This window comes from Aphelocoma coerulescens, assembly GCF_041296385.1.
Source record: "Aphelocoma coerulescens isolate FSJ_1873_10779 chromosome Z unlocalized genomic scaffold, UR_Acoe_1.0 ChrZ, whole genome shotgun sequence".
NCBI classification, from domain to species: Eukaryota; Metazoa; Chordata; class Aves; order Passeriformes; family Corvidae; genus Aphelocoma; species Aphelocoma coerulescens.
This window is the reverse complement of record NW_027184085.1, coordinates 54,814,156-54,831,570: the sequence shown is the minus strand read 5'-3', so window position 1 is coordinate 54,831,570 and position 17,415 is coordinate 54,814,156. Positions and strand designations below refer to the sequence as shown.

Here is a 17,415-nt window from a genome sequence, read left to right as displayed (position 1 = left end):
TCGGCCCCCCCGGGCCCGGCTCCCTCCCCTCCCGCCCGCCGCGGGCATCGTAACAGGAGAGGCTCGCAGGCGGAGGGTAACCCGAGCGCGACAGGGCGGGAGCTGCGGGGGCGGTCGCGGAGCCTCCGCACGGAGCGCTTCGCCCCGCGGGACGGGACGGGCGCGACGGGACGAGGCGGGGCGGGGCAGGACGAGGCGGGCGGCGGCTTTGCCCCCCTCTTTCGGCGTCGGCGAAGGGGGCGGGCGGGGAGGGAAGTGGGGGGAGGAGGAAGAGGAGGAGGAAGAGGAGGAAGGGGGATCCGACGTGCCGGAGCTGCGCGCGGAGCTGGCAGCGCACGCTGCGAGCCGGAGGAGCGGGAGCGGCTTGGATAGGTACCTCCGAGCGCCAGGATGCGCGTGTGTACGCGCGGCCGTCTGTCTGGCTGTCTGTCTGCCCGCCTGTCTGTGTGTGTGTGTGTGTGTGTGTGTGTGTGTGTGTGTGTGTGTGAGAGAGAGAGAGAGAGAGCGCGGCTCCAGTGCGGAGGGAAGGGAGGCGGCGGTGGCTGCGGCTCCGGCGAGTTGGCCCTCGGCGGGAGAGGGGAAAGCGGACTAGGCAGGGCGAGGCGGGGGAGGTAAGGGGGTGTCGGCAGAGGTGCGAGGAAGGGCAGGGGAAAAGCGAGGAGGGAAGATGGAATCGCGGGGAGGGAGAGAGGAGGAGAGGAAAGGAGAATGCAGATGCGCGGAGGGGAAGGGAAGAGGCCAGGAGGAAAGAGGGGATGCCGAAGGGGGAAATTCCTGCCCTCGCCATCGGCAGCCCCGCGCGGTGTGCCCGCCAGCCCCGCGGGAGCCCCCGGCGCGCATAGCCCGGGCGGGGGGCGGCGCGGACCGCCGGGAGCTGCCGGCCGGAGCGGGGGGCGGGTACCGAAAGCCGGGTCTGTGCGCGCATCCCCCCGATGTCCGCAGGTCGCGGGCGGCTCTGCCCCCGCCTCGGCTGCGGCCGGGGGTCTCCGCTGCCCTCCCTGGGGGCTGCCGCTGTGCATGGGAGACTGCCCGGTTGTGGGGATGGAGGGGGCGTGTGGAGGGGGTTCAGCAAGATCCTGAGAAACCTGTGACGTAATTATTTTTTAATCAGCATGTTTTTTTCATGGCGATCTCAGTTTTTCCTGGACTCCCCTTTTTGAACAGAAAATCCCCTGTATCTTTGTTCCAAGTATTTCTATTTTTAGATTCCTCTGTAACAGCAAAGCATGAGTTTTAAATATTTTATTTCTTTTTTATTTGGCCTCTGCTGAAGACCACTGCAGTGTAAACTTTTTTGAAACACTCTTCCGAAAAAGTTACTGAAATTATTACTGAGGTGAGCGGGCCGGCAGCTATTGTGGGTATACCAGTGTGTTTGAGTTCCTGATAACATTAATCATTAGCCGTAAAGAGCAGTCATCATGCTGAAGTTAGGTTTTTATCTTAAGACGAAGTGCCTGTCAGGTCCCAGAAGATGTACATTACGGCAATAAGTACCAGCCTAGTGTTAGAAAAGATAGAGCAAATTCCCCTAGTTGTGATTTTACCTATGAAATAAACGTGTTGTTTTATTATGAGCGCTGATTAACAGTTCAACGTTGTAATGATATTCTCTGATTCTAGCATTGTCTCATAGCTCTGGTATGTCAATTTGTATTCATGCTGTGTAAGTGTTTTGCAGAGGTTTTGCCTATCTGGCAGGGATTTATTTCAATTTCACAATTACGTTTTCTGATCTCCACAGCCTCAGGAACCCAAAGAAGTTATATGTATACATCAGTATCTGTTAAAGCACGTGACTTTTTTTTTCCTAAGAAATACAAGTTATTTCGTAGCTTTTATGTCTCTGCACACAACAGAAGTTACAGCTGAAATTGTGATCATTTAAGTGTATTCATTGCAAGCATTTCTGACCACTCAGTATGGAGTGTTTTTTATCGATTTATCTTCATTTTGTATCTGAATGACAGTCCATTTGCTGCCCTGACATAGCCTCTGACAAAGTAAGTTTTCAGAAATTTAAAATGTTACATACAGATATTGGCTTTTGACAACTGATACCTTGTTTTTTGTATTAGTTTTCCTAGCTGTTCAAAGAGTACAGGTCCCAGGTGAGCTCTTAAGTAACTTTAGCCATCTTTATAGATATCTTGCAATAGTGCCAGTAAAAAATAGCTTTTGTGGCAACTGGTGGTTATTTCCCTTCACTGTGGATGTGCAGCCTCTGTAGGAAGGGGAGTGTGCAGTTCTTTTAAATTACTCAAAAGTCCTGTTGACTTCAGCCAGAGTTTTGGCTAAGTTAAGAGTACAGGATTGTATGACTTACAGCATGAAAAGTACAGCCAGCAGAACCCTGAGCAGTTTGATGTATACTTTGATCATAAGACAATTTGATTCATGCCTGGTTTGTCTTCTCTAAACTGCAAAATTCACTTTTGCTACTGAAAACACCTGCTGATTTAGCAACTGCTATTGATACTCCATTTATAGCAAGACAAGAAGAGCTACATAAAGCAACATCTAGAACTGTCCCTATTATTACTATTCACAGTGTGATTTTTCTCTCATTGATGTGCTGCTGTACTGATTCTCAGGCAGTTCTGACTTCAACTGACCGGCAGTACATTTCTGGTTGTGGGATAAAGCGGATTGTTCAAAAATGGTATTTCATCTCTTCCTCCCTCCCCCCTTTAAAAAATGAAAAGCCGTGGCAGCTGTCTCTTCTAGCAGGCTGCGCTGAAGGGGTATATCTTTGTTCTCATGTGCACCCTGTTTCTTGGATGCCTAGAGTTCAACTTAAATTTTGTGTTATTTTGATGCAATTTTCATTGCTTGCTTCCTGTTGCAAATGATCAATGACTTCGGTGAGGAGAGACATTGCAGGCAACTGATACGATTGATATAAGCAAGCTCCGTTTATTAGCAGTCCAAAGGCACTTATATAGTATACCAGCTTGTTAGCTCCTAAGTGGCTTAAAGCTTATCAAGACACATTTCTATTTCTACATAGTTGGACTTACATTGGCAAGCTTCCATAAAGAAGTCAGTGTCTATCTCCCTCGTTCACTCCTGGATAGTACAGCTGCAAGTTTTCACTCCCTCTCTGTTCCTCAGGCCTGCTTGTTGTCTTTCACACAGGGACTTTCCCATGGAAAGTTTTCTCACACACAAGCCTAAAACTTCCAGGCCTATTGCTTGCACAGGTCTTTTATTGATCCCAATAATTCTATTTCCCAACAGCTTCCCATTTTTAGGCTGTTTTTTTTTTTTTTTTGTATTTGTTTCAATGCCAAAACTTAGTGAAGGTTCTCTAGGAAATTATGGACTCACAATTCATTGAGGAAAAGTCTTTTCCAGTACTCCCACCCACAAGGAGCAAGTCCATTCAAGTTGATGTGGATAGGCTTGGCATTGAAGTTATGGGGGAAAAAAAGTTGGCCTGCTTATTTATGATGATGCTGGCTTACCTAAGTATTGCATTAGTCCTGTAGAGGGATGTTCTTAAATTGACTGCTGACCTAGGTGACTAGAGTACAATTCTATAAAATTAAGTTTCATTTTGAAATACAGCAGCAACACTGAATGAATGCCAGCAGATGCAGCTATATCTATAATTTATATATTTTCTTTGAGCCATATGCCAAAATGGTGTTCTTTCTCTTCTACAGCTCCAAAGTTTTAAGTCATATCTGCTTAACTAATTGTAAGACTTTGGTGTGCATTGCTCCAGTAAATTAGTATTTGAAGTTGAGCAGAGTCCATACTCTGTGGACTGTCCTATCTGGGATTCTTCTGCTGCTAAGAATGTATTTCACAGTATGGCTTGATGGGGAGGGACCTGGAGAATGATTCTGCCGGTGAGTCTTTAGTGAGGAAGCAAACCTTGCAGTCTTCCTCTTGGGGGAAGCCAGTTAGGGATAGTTTCTGTCTCAGCCATCTGAAAATGACAGATGTCCAGTTGTAGCTAGGAACATTAACTATCCCCATATTACAACAAATGGAAAGATTTTTACAGAGAGTCAGATTGGGAATTTTTGGGTTTTTTTAAAACCTAATGATAACTTGTCATCATAGTCATTTTTGTCGACTGCAGGAATCTAGATGTTCACTAAGATTGCATCTCAAGGCCCTTCCAGTATTTTCTGTCATCAAGTTAGAGTTGTGGTTATTCAGTACTGAAACGTGTACAAAGCTTTCAAAAATATGCATTGCACACAATAACTTCAGGAGACCACAGGTGTATCTCACTCCATCCAGAAAAACAAGTGTGAATCCTCAGTGCTGAAGTTTTTCACCTGTAAAACAGAATTTTTGTTTCTTCTTTTTTCTGCTCTACATTGGACAATCTTCAGGCTTTTTTACAGTTTTCGCTCAAACACAGTATGTTGAAACTGTAATTTCAGCTGCTACTGCAGGCTTGTTTCCCAAGTAATTACATTCACAGTGCTTGGCTTTTATGGTAGTATGACAAAATTAAAAAAAAAGAGGATACTTTTTCATGTTAAAATTCTGCATTGTCAGTACAAATTGTTATTTTTGGTAGTGAATAACCTTCATTAAATCTGTTACAACTGTAAATCATGCCATCCTTAAGTTTAAAAATAGATAATTTTATTTAGGTTTATAATTAGTGAGAGTTTAGAGTTCACTTTTTGTTTATTTGATGACAATAAGATACTGGATTTATGGGAGAAAAGAGCTGTATCTTCAGAATAATTCCTGAGAAATGTTATTAAAATACTGAAGTGTAACAAGACTGAAGTGCTGCATTGTTTAATGTGAGACTAACATACAATGTTGTGTGAAAGTGAAAGTTTTCCCTAGATGCTGTACTGGCAGAGAATGGTTTATTTAATCCCTTATTAATAGCAGAGAAAAATGATATTGTATTTAAAATAAATCAGATTTCCTCCAAAACATTTCTGCATCTTTAGAAAGGTTAAGAATATTGCTTTAAAAGACGTGCACAAGCTCTAGGGAAAACTTTGGTATGTGCTACTGAATCACGAAAGTGTATCCTGTTCAGTTTGGAATTTTCTTTCCGTCTTTATCTAATTGACTAAAGAGATGAATCATGATCCCGGGGAAAGAATGCTTCCAAAGCTCTCAAATTTTTTTACCTCAGAATCTGTTGATTCTGCTGATTTCTTTCAGGGCTCTGGGCATCATAATTTTCCTATTGTCCCTTGTTTCTGGGTTTAAAGGGGAAAAAGAGCAGAAAGCTTTGTGTGTAAATTACTAAATTCACATCACCACGTGTACTTTGGAAGGGAAGTGTTCTCCATGTTTTACCAGCTTTATTCTACATGTTTTTGTGTTCCTTTATGTAACATCTGTTTGTATAATTTCTGCATGAATCAGGAAAAGTTTTTAAGGGTGCAGTGGATGTAGTACTGGCAGGGAAGGGTGGCTTCCCTTTCTAGCTGCTAAAGTTTACGACTTTAACAAAATTGCAAAAAAAAAAAAAAAAAAGCCTCCTGCTATGGTAATTGTAAATTATCTTTAAACTGGCAACTTGTTAGGGTTAGACTCACACACACAAACACGCACACCCCCTAAAACAAACAGGCAAACAAAACCAACCAAGCCAATAAATAAACACCACCAAAACCACAAACACCACTGCTTCAATCACTGACTAACTAAGTAGGTATGACTGTTGACTGGGCCTGGATGCAAATGTACCTGAGGACATATGCAGCTTCCTTCCTAACAGTTCTTTTCAGGGAGTGATACTTGACAAGAGAGATGTTATTTTTTAGCCATTAAACCCAAGAATTCAAGTGGACATCTTGTGCCTCGTTGTCTGGGACAGCTACAACAGCATGGTCTGAGTTGAGCTTAGTACAGCCATTTTTTCCCCAGCACTCTAGGGAAAAATACAGCTCCATCTGTATACATGCTTGGAGTGCCCTATTTCTGTGTCTTCTTAAATGTGGAGCAAGTTTAGTAGTGCCAGTTGAGAAGAATTCCCTAACAGAACTGCTAATACACAAATCAGATCTACCCATCTTTGAAAAACCTTCACTTTTAAGAAGTTCCCTTTTTTTAAAAAAAGTGCTCTTCTAGGGCAGGCTTCAGGAAGGTGACAGACCAGACACAGGAATCAGGTGAAATGTACACCTGTATTAGCATCCTGAGCCTAACTCTACTGGCATACTAATTAAATAGATGTACATATACTAATAAAGCTCGCCATTTTCACACAACTAAAGAATGAAAGATTGCTTTTCTTAAAGTCAGTCAGTTTGTACAGACCTTTTGTCTCTCAAATGCGGTTCTGTTAGGAGTGTATCACTGTACTCTTGTAGCCTTGTAAGACAGTGTGAAGCCAATCTCAAACCTTTAAATATTATTCTATCAGCTTTCCTCAGAAATAGGTCATTTATTTCCAATTTTAGAGTTCCCTATTAGCTGCTACCCTGCCCCAAGAGTGAGCACAAGCAGAGGTTTTTGCTGGCAATGCTCTTGAGAACCCACATGCTGGTGTAGGAACCCACAGAGTCATTTAACCTGATTTTAAAACAAAGTGTGTGCAAGGTGAACAAACCATTGTGATTTGTGCCATGGTTTGATGTTCTGACTGTCCCTATATTTTCAAGACATGTGTCAGTGGCTCAGCTTGCTCGCACTGAGGAGAGGATGACTATGGCCAAAATACCAAGGAAGGTCTGGAGGACCAGGTGCATGAATAGGAAATGCAGCCATGAGAGTTCAAACACATTCAGGCCTCAACACCATGTTGTTTCAACTGTTCACAACGTGTGGCTGAGACAAGGGCACACCAGGGCATGTTCCCAGCAGCATTGTTCTGTCATGGCTTCGCTGAGCAGAGACTGATCCAGTTCTTCATTGTTCCTTGCTCCTGCTGCTGGTTGCTATCATTAGAAAGAGAAATTGAGCTAAAGTTATGGTCTCACTTTTCCATCTACTTGAGTATTGTCAGCATTTTCCTAGAGTCATATATTCATGTAGGTTGGAAAAAGCCTTTAAGATCAACAACGGTGAAACTATTTATGCTAATTCTGTATTTTTCTGTTGTGAAAGCAGTGAATATATTGAACACACTGGTCAGTGTATCAGTGGAAAGTAGCTTAATCAAACCAACCATTTGCATCTAGTCAGATCTGAAGACCAGCCCTAAAGAACCTTTTTTCCTCTAAGGGTGATCCTCCTAGAAATTTCAAAATTACCTGAGCTATCTGTAAGCTAACTAGATGGAAAAAGATTTTTCAAGAAGTTTAAGGGCTTAAAATAGATCCCAAAATGCCAAAAATGTCAACTAGTTAAAAGATATTTTTAATTTAAAGTGAGAACTATTTAGATGCTGTTCTTTCATTTGATAGGTGCCTGAGCTCTCCTGCATCCATTTGATGTTCCCAGTCTCCACGATGCTTCCCATCACTATCTTACAACCTGTACTTTCACTTGCACTCTTCTGTTTCAATTCCTGGCCTTGTTTAATTTAAAAAAGTCTAACAGAGACATATTAGCTTCCTCTTACGTACATTATTTCCAATGAAAGCTTCTTCTTCCTCTCTGATTCTTAAATCCATGAGTCCCCTCTGAATCTCTGGTGAACCGCGGCACTGAGGAAGCAGAGCAGCAGCCACACTTTTGGGGAGTTCTTTGAAATTTGAAATGCTTTAAAAGAGGAACCAGCCTAGACTGAAGAAGTGCCCATTCACTTTCTGAAAATGAGACCTTGTAACAACATTTTTGATGGGCTCTCTGAACGCCCCTATCCTGCTGCCTGTTCGGTTTTCTGGAGTGATACATTTGTAAGGCCCAGGTTTCTGCTCATTTTGATGTATAAAATGTGCTTATCAACTTGGTTAATGAGAACAGAAGTGGCATGGTGCAGCGGCTCAGAGTGAATATTGACAGACTTCTAGCGAATAGTTCTCACTTTAAATTAAAAATATCTTTTAATTAGTTGACATTTTTGGCATTTTGGGATCTATTTTAAGCCCTTAAACTTCTTGAAAAATCTTTTTCCATCTAATTAACTTAGAGATAGCTCAGGTAATTTTGAAAATTCTAGGAGGATCACCCTTAGGGGAAAAAAAATCACATTTGGAGTTGTCACTGGAAAGCTGACAATAGCTACTGGCATATTTAGACAGTCTTGAAGCCAGTTTGCGGTAAGATCAGCACATAAGCAGGACTCCCCAGAATTTAGCTTTGGCAGTTAATTCCACAGACTTTTTGCTTACTTCTTGGGTCTGGGTGCTGGTGGTGAGCAGTACAGTTGGATTCCAAATAATATTTGGTGACTGAGCCAAACTCACCCAGTCTTTCAGAATCAAGTGTGCTGAAGAGACTGCAGTAGAATTAATGTTTCTTATAGGGAAGTTCCTTGGTCTTCTCTTTTTGTCAGATGTCATCAAATGCTTTCTGCTCTGAATAAAATGGTTTTAGGCTATTCTGCCTGTCATTCACTCTCCAGCCCTCTCCATTATTCAGGGGATTCATCTGTATAGCAGCAACAGTTCAACAGCAAAATTGCTTTGTTTCGCTGGTTCTTGTGGGGTATGTGGAAAACTCAGAAATTCAGCTGTCAGGCATGTCTTGCCTACTGTTAGGGTTGACTCTGGCAAATCAGTGTATTCTGCTGGCCTGGGTAAGGGATGTGACTTTCCTGTGGTGAGCTGGATAGGGTTTGTATTAAACTGTCTCCTGCTGGAAACCTGTTTTCTTTCTGGAAGAAAAGGATGATAGGACTGTTCTCTTGCATGCTCCAAGACTCTGTATTATCCAAGATTTCTGAAGAGAAATCAAGCCAACTCCCTAAGTTCTTGGCAGTGTGAACTGTCAAAAAAGGGGCTTTCCAAGGGGATATTACCAACTGATCACCAGTTGCCTGGGATGTAGGTCGTTGGGCGCAGAGGAGCACGTACACATTTCCCTTCCTATGCCTTTGGGACGTGTTTCTGCAGAAAGGAAAACAAAACTGGAATCCTGCAGGTGCAGATGGTAACGTGTGAATGTATCTGTTGTCATGTTCGGTACTGGTAAGAAACCCAGAGGCAAAAGAGAATAAATAAGTCTTGTCACATTATCTGCTCATTTTCTATTAAAAACAGTGGTGAGTTTGGAAGAAAGAGAGTGAGAGGAGGTTACTTATGCTAGTATTCAGTAAATTGAGAGCAAGACGGCATTTAAGGCTGTGGCAAAGTTGCATTGGCCAGAAGTGTTCATCTGCAGATGCAGTGGATCTGAGATAATTAAAGACTAAAGCACTTCTACCAGTATAATCTATGCCATCTTTTCCTCTGTGTCAGCCAGTGACACATGGACAGCACTCATGCTACAGTTCATGATCTCGAGAACATCAGGGTTGGGCTCAGGTTGAGCCCCACTCTCAGTTTTGTGTGAAGAAATTGGTTCTTGAATGTTCCACTCATTGCAGATGCTGACACCTGTGCAGGAAAAGTGTGAAACATCAGACCAGGGTTCACTGCTCACACCTTCTTTTTGAGGGTTTATGTCTTCCAGGCACAGATGCAACTGCTGGTCCAGACTGGGAGAGTCAAGAGTAAGCACTGAACACCAAAATGCCGAGTTACCTCTGCAGGTGCTTGCCAGCTCTTAGGCTATGCATTCTTAAGTGGCAAGGACTTGTAAGCTTAGTAGGAGTGTAACAGCAGGACACAATTGGATAGCTGTATTTTATGGATGGGGACTGACTGTAGTCAAAAGGCATGTATGTACATGGGTGCTTTGCCCAGTATCCCATTGGCATCAGCCATCTGTCAGAGTGCAGCTGACTGGGAAATGCATCATGCCATTTAAATTATCTTTCTAGATGCTGGATCTAATGAATAATTTCCTTTGGAGGCAAAAGGGAGGGGAAGAAATATAAAAAGGAGACACTGAAGAGCTTGCAGTTTTTATTGTGGCAAATGTGAGTTTGAAATAGTGTACCTGAATTTTTTAAAGAAGAAAAGGGGACCCAGTTTCACTGCAGGAGAACCTCACTTTGCTAGGCATGATGCCAAGATTTTATAGTGACTCAACGGTTTCACTCCTCAAGAACATGGTGGTGGGCTCCAGCAACAATGGAGCTCCATTTTGGAAGGTCATGCTGACAAAATTTCTCAGGTTCCTCCTAGTCAGGCAGGAACTCAGGCATTTTAAGTAGCTGGGCAGTACAGAAACAGGCTTCTGCTGCTGTGTTGCATTTAACGTTTGGGACTAGTTGCTGGGCAATACAGTTTGCACTGGTTTGGTGAAACAGATTTTGTGTGTATATTCTGTTGCTGGACTTAAGTTAGTTTTTGCTGTAGAACAATATTTGAAATTTTCTAGTAAATTCATGTTTATTTTGATTATGTGGGGTTGATATGGAGCTTACCATAGATGATAGGACAAAAGTCACAAGAGACTAAAACCAAATTTTTCTTTCCTCCAGCTTTTGGGAAGCCCTAAGGAATGAATGAAATCCTCTCTTACTTAACTATAGAGCAGCTTCACTGATAACAAGTTTTGGCTTGTTAACTGTAATTTATTTTTTTTTTTAAGCTTTAAAGTTTTAGAACATTTCCTGGGCTGCAGAATTAAAAACTAACAAAGATATTTAGATTCAGAGTGTATTGCAAAGATCAGAAGAGTCAGAAAGAATGACTTCTCTGGGGCTTTTGTTGTTCTTGTTCAAATGATGAGGCTTATATCCTTCTCTGAAAAGCTCTGATATATGCTAGCCCTCTTCCAAATCCTTCAAACCCAAGGCCCAAGCTTCCAGTAATGCTAATGGGTAAGGACTGGCATGAGAAGACCCTGTGATTTTCCTCTGTACTAACAAACACAAATAACAGAAATATGTTATTAGTCTCTCTCAGTATTTCCCACAGTCTGTGTCAGTGTTGCCAGGGTTTCTTTGGTTTGGCTATTAAAAGGATAACAGCAAAATATAACTGTCCTGGGAGTGGCAGGGCAGGATCCTGGTTCTCCTGAAATCTGTGGTGGGAAGGAGATGGTGGGTAACATCATTGCCCTGGAGCAGCTCTGCTCAGGGGACTGACCAAGCAAGTCAGCTTGGCCAGGGCAGTGGTGCTGGCTCAGAGCCTTGTTCAGCGGGAGGAGGCAACTCTTGTGTTTTCCAGTCTGGGTTGCCTTTGCGATGTCTGTCTGTAGTGGTTTGGTCTAAAATACTCATCACTTCTGCATTTCTGGCCTCTCATTCTGCAGGGCAAGCTGTGTCCTCTCTCCACCTTTAACCTGTTTCTTGTCTTTCTTCTCTTCTTTTGGTGTTACATGAAGGGTTTTTTAAAGTGTTTGCTGGCACTGGGTGTCGAGAGCCTAAATAAGAGTAAAGTATATATATCCTAACTCCTTCCCAGCTCTGGTCACTTTTTGATTTGTGTGAGGTTGAGAGGAAGGTTGAGTCATTTTCTTCAGGGGAGAGATCTGAGTGTTCAGCTGATACTGTCAGTTTCTTGCTCACATAAAGCTGTGTGTTTAAAAAGAACCATGATGTATGACAGGAGTGGTGGGAGCACCCACAAGAACCTTGTCAGCTGAACCGAGTTCTGCAGCCAGCTGTGCACCAGCGAGTGTCCATAACTGCCTGAGCTGCTGGAGAGTTATTACGGATCTGGTGGTGTGACACAGTAAAAGATTTCAATCCTTGTCACCATGACAGTCCTTCAGCCTGATTCACTGTTCACACTGTACCTTGGGCGGCTTGACTGAGGTATATTTTTGCTCCTAAGATACTGCCTACATTTACAAAGGCTTTCCTGGAATGCAGTGACTAGGCAAGGCTTTTCACTTTGCTGATACTCTCCTGTATCCGCATTTTGAGCCTCAGATGGGTATACATGGCATGCATAACCCTCCTCCAGAGCAGGAAGCCAGGAGGAGACCTTGAAGGCTAGATATTACTGCTTGTCTCCTCCCAGAGTGCTGCTTCCCCTCTCCAAAGAGTAGAGCAGGAGCAGTGCCCTGGTTTGGGGGAGTAAAGCCCCAGGGTGCCACCTAGCACAAGCTTATACAAGAGTTGATTTAAGCAGCCAAAAAGCACAATTCACCTATGCCTTTCTGTTTCCTTCTTGAATATAGCCTTCTCAAACAGCTGTGTGTTACTGCACTACTGTTGGTTCTTTCACAGAAAGATCAGAGCTTTCCAAGGAAGAGCAGCAGTTGGCTTTTACTCCATCAGTGGAAATTACCAGGAGAAGCTGCATCAGAAATAGCTTTTCACTAGAGAAAACGTCTTAAAGAAATTAGTTAGTAAGAGTAAAGGTTTGAATTTTGCTCTTAAATTCTTGCTCTTGCCAGTTGCAGTATTGTTGCTGCAGACCAAGCAGTTTATTCACAGGACCTTTTAACAACCAAAATTAAGAAGGTATGTACAAACCCTTGTTAGTCCCAGCATAAACTGGGAATGCTGCCCATGTGCTGTCATTTTCTTCTTCCTTATGGTGGTAAATTTGTCATTCTTTCAGAATGGAATACCTTGCTACTTGCTACTTTTGTTGTTCTTTGGTGAGGTCACATATGCATTTTCTCACTTTTAAATACAAGTTGCTCTGCTCTTGTGTTTATACGTTGCTAGGATCTTCTCTGAGCATTGTGTGGGTACTTTTACTGAGATCAGTGGGATTTCTGATTTCTTATGTGATCTTCCTTTGCCTTGTTTTCTTTATAAAATTAAGTCAACCTCTGTGATTAAACTCATTGCATAGAAGGAAAAAATGTGAGATGTTTCCTGCAAACAATTGATGACAAACTCATTGTACTAAGCTTGCTGAAAAGGAACTTTTTTTTGGAAGGTGAGAATAAAGGAATTTCCTCCTCCACCCTTCTGTTGTTGAGCTGTAAACTGATATTGTTGAGGGGGAAAAAAGTTGCTCTAGTTTTCCTCAGGATATTATCATGTGATTTTAGTAAAAACTTTTAAAGATACAACTGCCACTCTAAAGGTTCCAGTTTCATGCAGGATTGAAAAATTAGTTCAAAGGTTTACTTTTAATTTCAAGCATAGTCAGTTCCGTTGATTTCCACAAAAGACAGCGTCTTCTGAAGGCTCAGAGATTCCCTGGGTTAACTTTATAGTTCAGTGAGAATCAAATCTCTTTCATAGCACTTTTCATGGAACAGTTTCATAATTATTCCAGCAGATAGATGGATTTGCACTGGCAGAATAGTGAAGCCACACAGAGCAAAGTCGTGGGGTTTTTTAAGAAGAGCATGGCTACAACTTGGTTTGGTTAGTCAGTAGCAATTACGTATTGAGCACTTTAACTTTTTATGAGAGGCTTCTTAACCAAGTCAAGTATGACTGGCATCTGACACCTGGTGCAAGAAGTTCATTTTGGATCCAGCCTGACTACCAGAGAGGGAATGGGAAAATGCTTTCTAAGGGTGGTAGTGGGCTAGGGCATATTCCATTTTTGTATTTATCAGGCAAGATGCCTAAACTAGGGCTTGACATTACCTTTTTTTAGTTTGTGTTTAAGTCACTTTTGTTGAAACACTTGCTCAGCATCAGGGTCTGAGTCCTGTGAGGTCCTGTGCATGTATTTTACTTTATCAGACTGTGAGTAGGTCCACCATCCCACCTTTTCCTGTTTTCCCAGTACCCATGGGATCTCCCACAGACACAAGCTGTTGCAGCAATGTAGATCCCAAGCTCTTGTTCTGACATTTCTCTCAAAACTCAAATTGTCTTTAATTTATTTCCCTGATGGTCTAGTTCCTGTTACCATTCAAGTGAACGAGCAGGGATAGATTAATGCTGCTCTGAATATTATTAATAGTTCATCGTTACATCCCTAATTAAGATTGGAAATTGGATTTAAGTAATTATATAAACCCGTTATAAGTTTGTGTCCCAAAATCTGAAGTAGACAAAATAGAATAAAGACAGCAGACAGAGCTCATTGCTTAGTAGACAGCACTGCTACTGATACACTCCACAGAGCTCTCAAGTACTAACAAAGAACAAAATTGCCTTGTCTCTGCCTACTAGTTCCAGTAGAATTCAAACCTAAGGCATTTTTAATGGTTGTGATTGACAGGCTGCAATTTCTACAAGTCTTGGTTTAGGTAACAAGTCACCTCCTCCTCCATGCATTAAGAGCAGGAAGATATAAAATGTGGGGTAGATCCTTAACTGCAGCCTCCTAGGTTAACTCTTAACTTTTTTTTGGCTATACTTTTAAAAGTCACCTGTATCCCTGCCTGCAGGACCAACCAGTCCCAGAAGATAAAAGAAGCCTTCAAGGGTTTGCAGCATTTTTTTTCCGATTGCAGCATGGGAGGATCACCCATACTGCTTATTGCTTATTCAGACTTCTACACTGCTAGAATTAGGTATGCCTTGGCTCCTGGTGGAACAGGTATTCATAGTTTAAAACATCTAGCCTTTTTTGTGGTTCTGGACTTGTATTCTTGTAGCCTGAAACTGTCACAAGATGAAGCTTTGGGAAATGGTTAGAGGAAAACAGTGAGGCAGAGGCAGGGTGAAAGGAAGCTCTTATGGTTTGAGGCTGGGATGACGTCAGGAAGAATAATTGTTTTGTACTCTTAATTGCTAGCTTTACTCATGCAGCCTGAGTTGACATGGGTGGGGAGAACGTGGTGTGCCACATCTGCACTGACTCATGGGGCAGTAGTCACCTGCCCCCTCAATTATTTTTGGCTCACCATGAAAAGTCCAAGGATGACATAAGCAGGGAGAGTGAGATCCAAAGCCCTTCATTTTGTTAGCTTGGACAGTGGCTCAGTTACCAAATGTAGCAATAATCGAAGCAAAATGGGAGTTCAAGGTTTTTTCTCGCTTATGTGGAACAGTGGTAGGACAAGCTTTCAAATAGCCTCTCTAGAGGCACATTGATAGCAAATAACTTAACACTACCTTGTACTTGGTTCTTAGGTTTTCCTAAGGCACGTATGTTGTCTACTAGATGCTTTGATCTGTTGAACAGGAAATATGGCACATTAAGTTCAAGGTGTTGGTTTTAGTATAGAAGTTGTAGGACATCACCTGTATATTGCAAAAATATGAACATATGCAAGTAGAAGCAACCAAAAGTTAGCCTTTTTTATGCATGCATGCTATTTGCTCAAATTGGTGTGTTTGCATTACCTTATTTGCATGTGTCGTGGTTTAACCTCAGCCAGCAATCAGGCACCATGCAGCCGCTCACTCATGCCCCCACCCGCAGGACTGGGGAGAGAATTGAAAGAGTGAGGGCTGGAAAACTCATGAGCTGAGGTCAAAACAGTTCGGTAAAGAAAGTATAAGCCACATACACACAAGCGAAACAAGGAATTATTTCACCGCTTCCCATGGCAGGCAGGTGTTCAGCCATCTCCAGGAGAGCAGGGCTCCATCGCGTGTAACGCTTGCTTGGGAAGACAAACTCCATCACTCCAAATGCTCCCCCCTTCCTCTTTCTTCACCCCAGCTTTATGTGCTGAGCACGATGCCATATGGTCTGGAAATCCCTTTGGTCAGTTGGGGTCACCTGTCCCAGCTGTGTCTCCTCCCAGCCTCCCATGAACCCCCAACTCCCTCACCAGTGTGGAAGTACAAACAGCAGAAGAGGCCTTGGCTCTGTGTAAGCCCTGCTCAGCAGTAACAAATACAATTCTATATTATCAACCCTGTGTTCAGCCCAAATCCAAAATACAGCCCCATACCAGCCACTGTGAAGAAAGTTAATTCTACCCCAGCCAAAAGTGCACAGCATGTATCAACAGTTCAACTAAAATAAAGTACTGAAGCAAGCAGATTTTGAGGCTGAATCAGACTCAGAAGATTTAGCTAGAACAATTTGGAAGGGGTTCCTGTAAATGGAGAGTTATTTAATTTCAAAGTAAGTTCCCTGTAATTTCCTTGTTAGAGGCTAACTATTACAAAATGTGGAGGGCTTCTGGCTCCTTCCCACACATATGATTTCCATGTCAACTCATCATCTTGATAAAGCAGACCACATGAAGCAGATTTGTCTCCATGTCAATGCAACTGCCTTCATACAGCTGTGTGTATACAACTCAGTTAATATTTTAGTGCCTGCTGTTGAGTACCAATGGTTCTTTTTAGTTGAAGGAATGCAGATGGGTATTTTTTATTTGAAAGCATGTGTGCATGGTATACCATTTTGTTTGATCTTCAGAACAGTCACATAATTGGAAAAGGTTGTAGATGCCAAATGTTTGGTTATCAGCATTGATAATTTCCTTGATTTAATACTCATTTCATTGTATTCTTTAAAGCCTGTTTCATACTAAAGAAGAGTTGCTTAGCTAACTGTCCATGGTATGTCAAACTCTGGAATAATTCCCAACAGCTTTGACAGGCAGTGAAGGCTGTGCAGGAACAGTGAGGCCAACAAGAAGTTTTCTGTTGATTTCAGGTTGATTTAGTTGCCATTTCCCTACAGATGGCATGACTGATTTCAGAAAAGAAGCTGAAATTGGTGAGGGAGGATGGAAGTCCAACATCTGATTAGGGCCACTCTGCTTTTCATTCTGCTGGTACTCTAGATGAAAAATAAGGCTGATCAAGTTTATAGGAAGAATCTAAAGCCAGGAGAAAGTGTTGTGTCATGCAACCCTTATGTTTTTTAGTCAATTAAGACACTTCACTGGCAAATTTTGGAATTTCCCTGGTGATGCATAACTGGGACATTATTGAACATGCAGGGGAAAAGAAATTTAAAGGTTGACATCTGTCAACAGAAATTAAATGGAAAATATGTGGGACAGCACTTGCAGGAGTGGTTCAAAATCCCTGGGGCACAGCTGTGAACAATACAAGTTTGAATCAGTAAGGGGTTGTAAACATGTAGCTTTAGCAGTTAGCTTGATATGGGGAATAAGGCAGTGATGGAGAGGATTCTACTCAAATACAGTTTCACTTTCCTTGAAACTTAAGGCTTTTTATCGGCAATTTATCTGCAACTTCAAATCCTATTAGATTTAATCCTCAGCTGTTTGGAAATTTCACCATTGTCATGCACATATTTTCCAGCTCAAAATCTTACTAGCCCTTGATACCTCCATTACTTCTCAGTAGTTCTTCACAATTTTTCCGGATGGAAATTCTCCTTGAAATCAGATCTGAGTTTGTGTTCACTTGAATTTCAAATTATTCCTCCTAGTTCAGTTGGTAAAGAATATCATGGTCAGAATCCATATGTAATAAAACCTCAGTTTGACCTGGTCACCATTAACTTGGAATGTATCTAAAGAGGTAATTATCTTCTGGTGGTCATTTCTACACCAATTTCTTACCATGTACGCCCTACAGCTTCATGTGGCAGCATTTTTGTTGTTGATATAAGTGAAATCTGTCAGTGCTGCTGTAAAGCTAATATACTCCTTGCTTAGACAGCTAATTAGCATGACTGGCAAGCTGCCTGAGGTCTCTGAGTCTGAATTAACTCACCTATACCCACTGCT

At 42.3% G+C, this 17,415-nt stretch overlaps 1 protein-coding gene across 4 annotated transcripts in view; it reads left to right on the top strand.

Moving 5' to 3' along the window:
- Nucleotides 1-17,415, top strand: part of PALM2AKAP2 (PALM2 and AKAP2 fusion) — a 265,609-nt gene that overhangs the window by 169,699 nt on the left and 78,495 nt on the right. The window contains exon 1 of one of the 4 annotated variants that reach the window (XM_069002324.1): nt 292-372. The exons of the other annotated variants lie outside the window; for them this stretch is intronic. The gene's annotated coding sequence lies outside the window, so the exon portion shown is untranslated. Of the gene's footprint in view, nt 1-291; nt 373-17,415 lie in introns of those variants that run through there. 4 annotated transcript variants of the gene reach the window in all.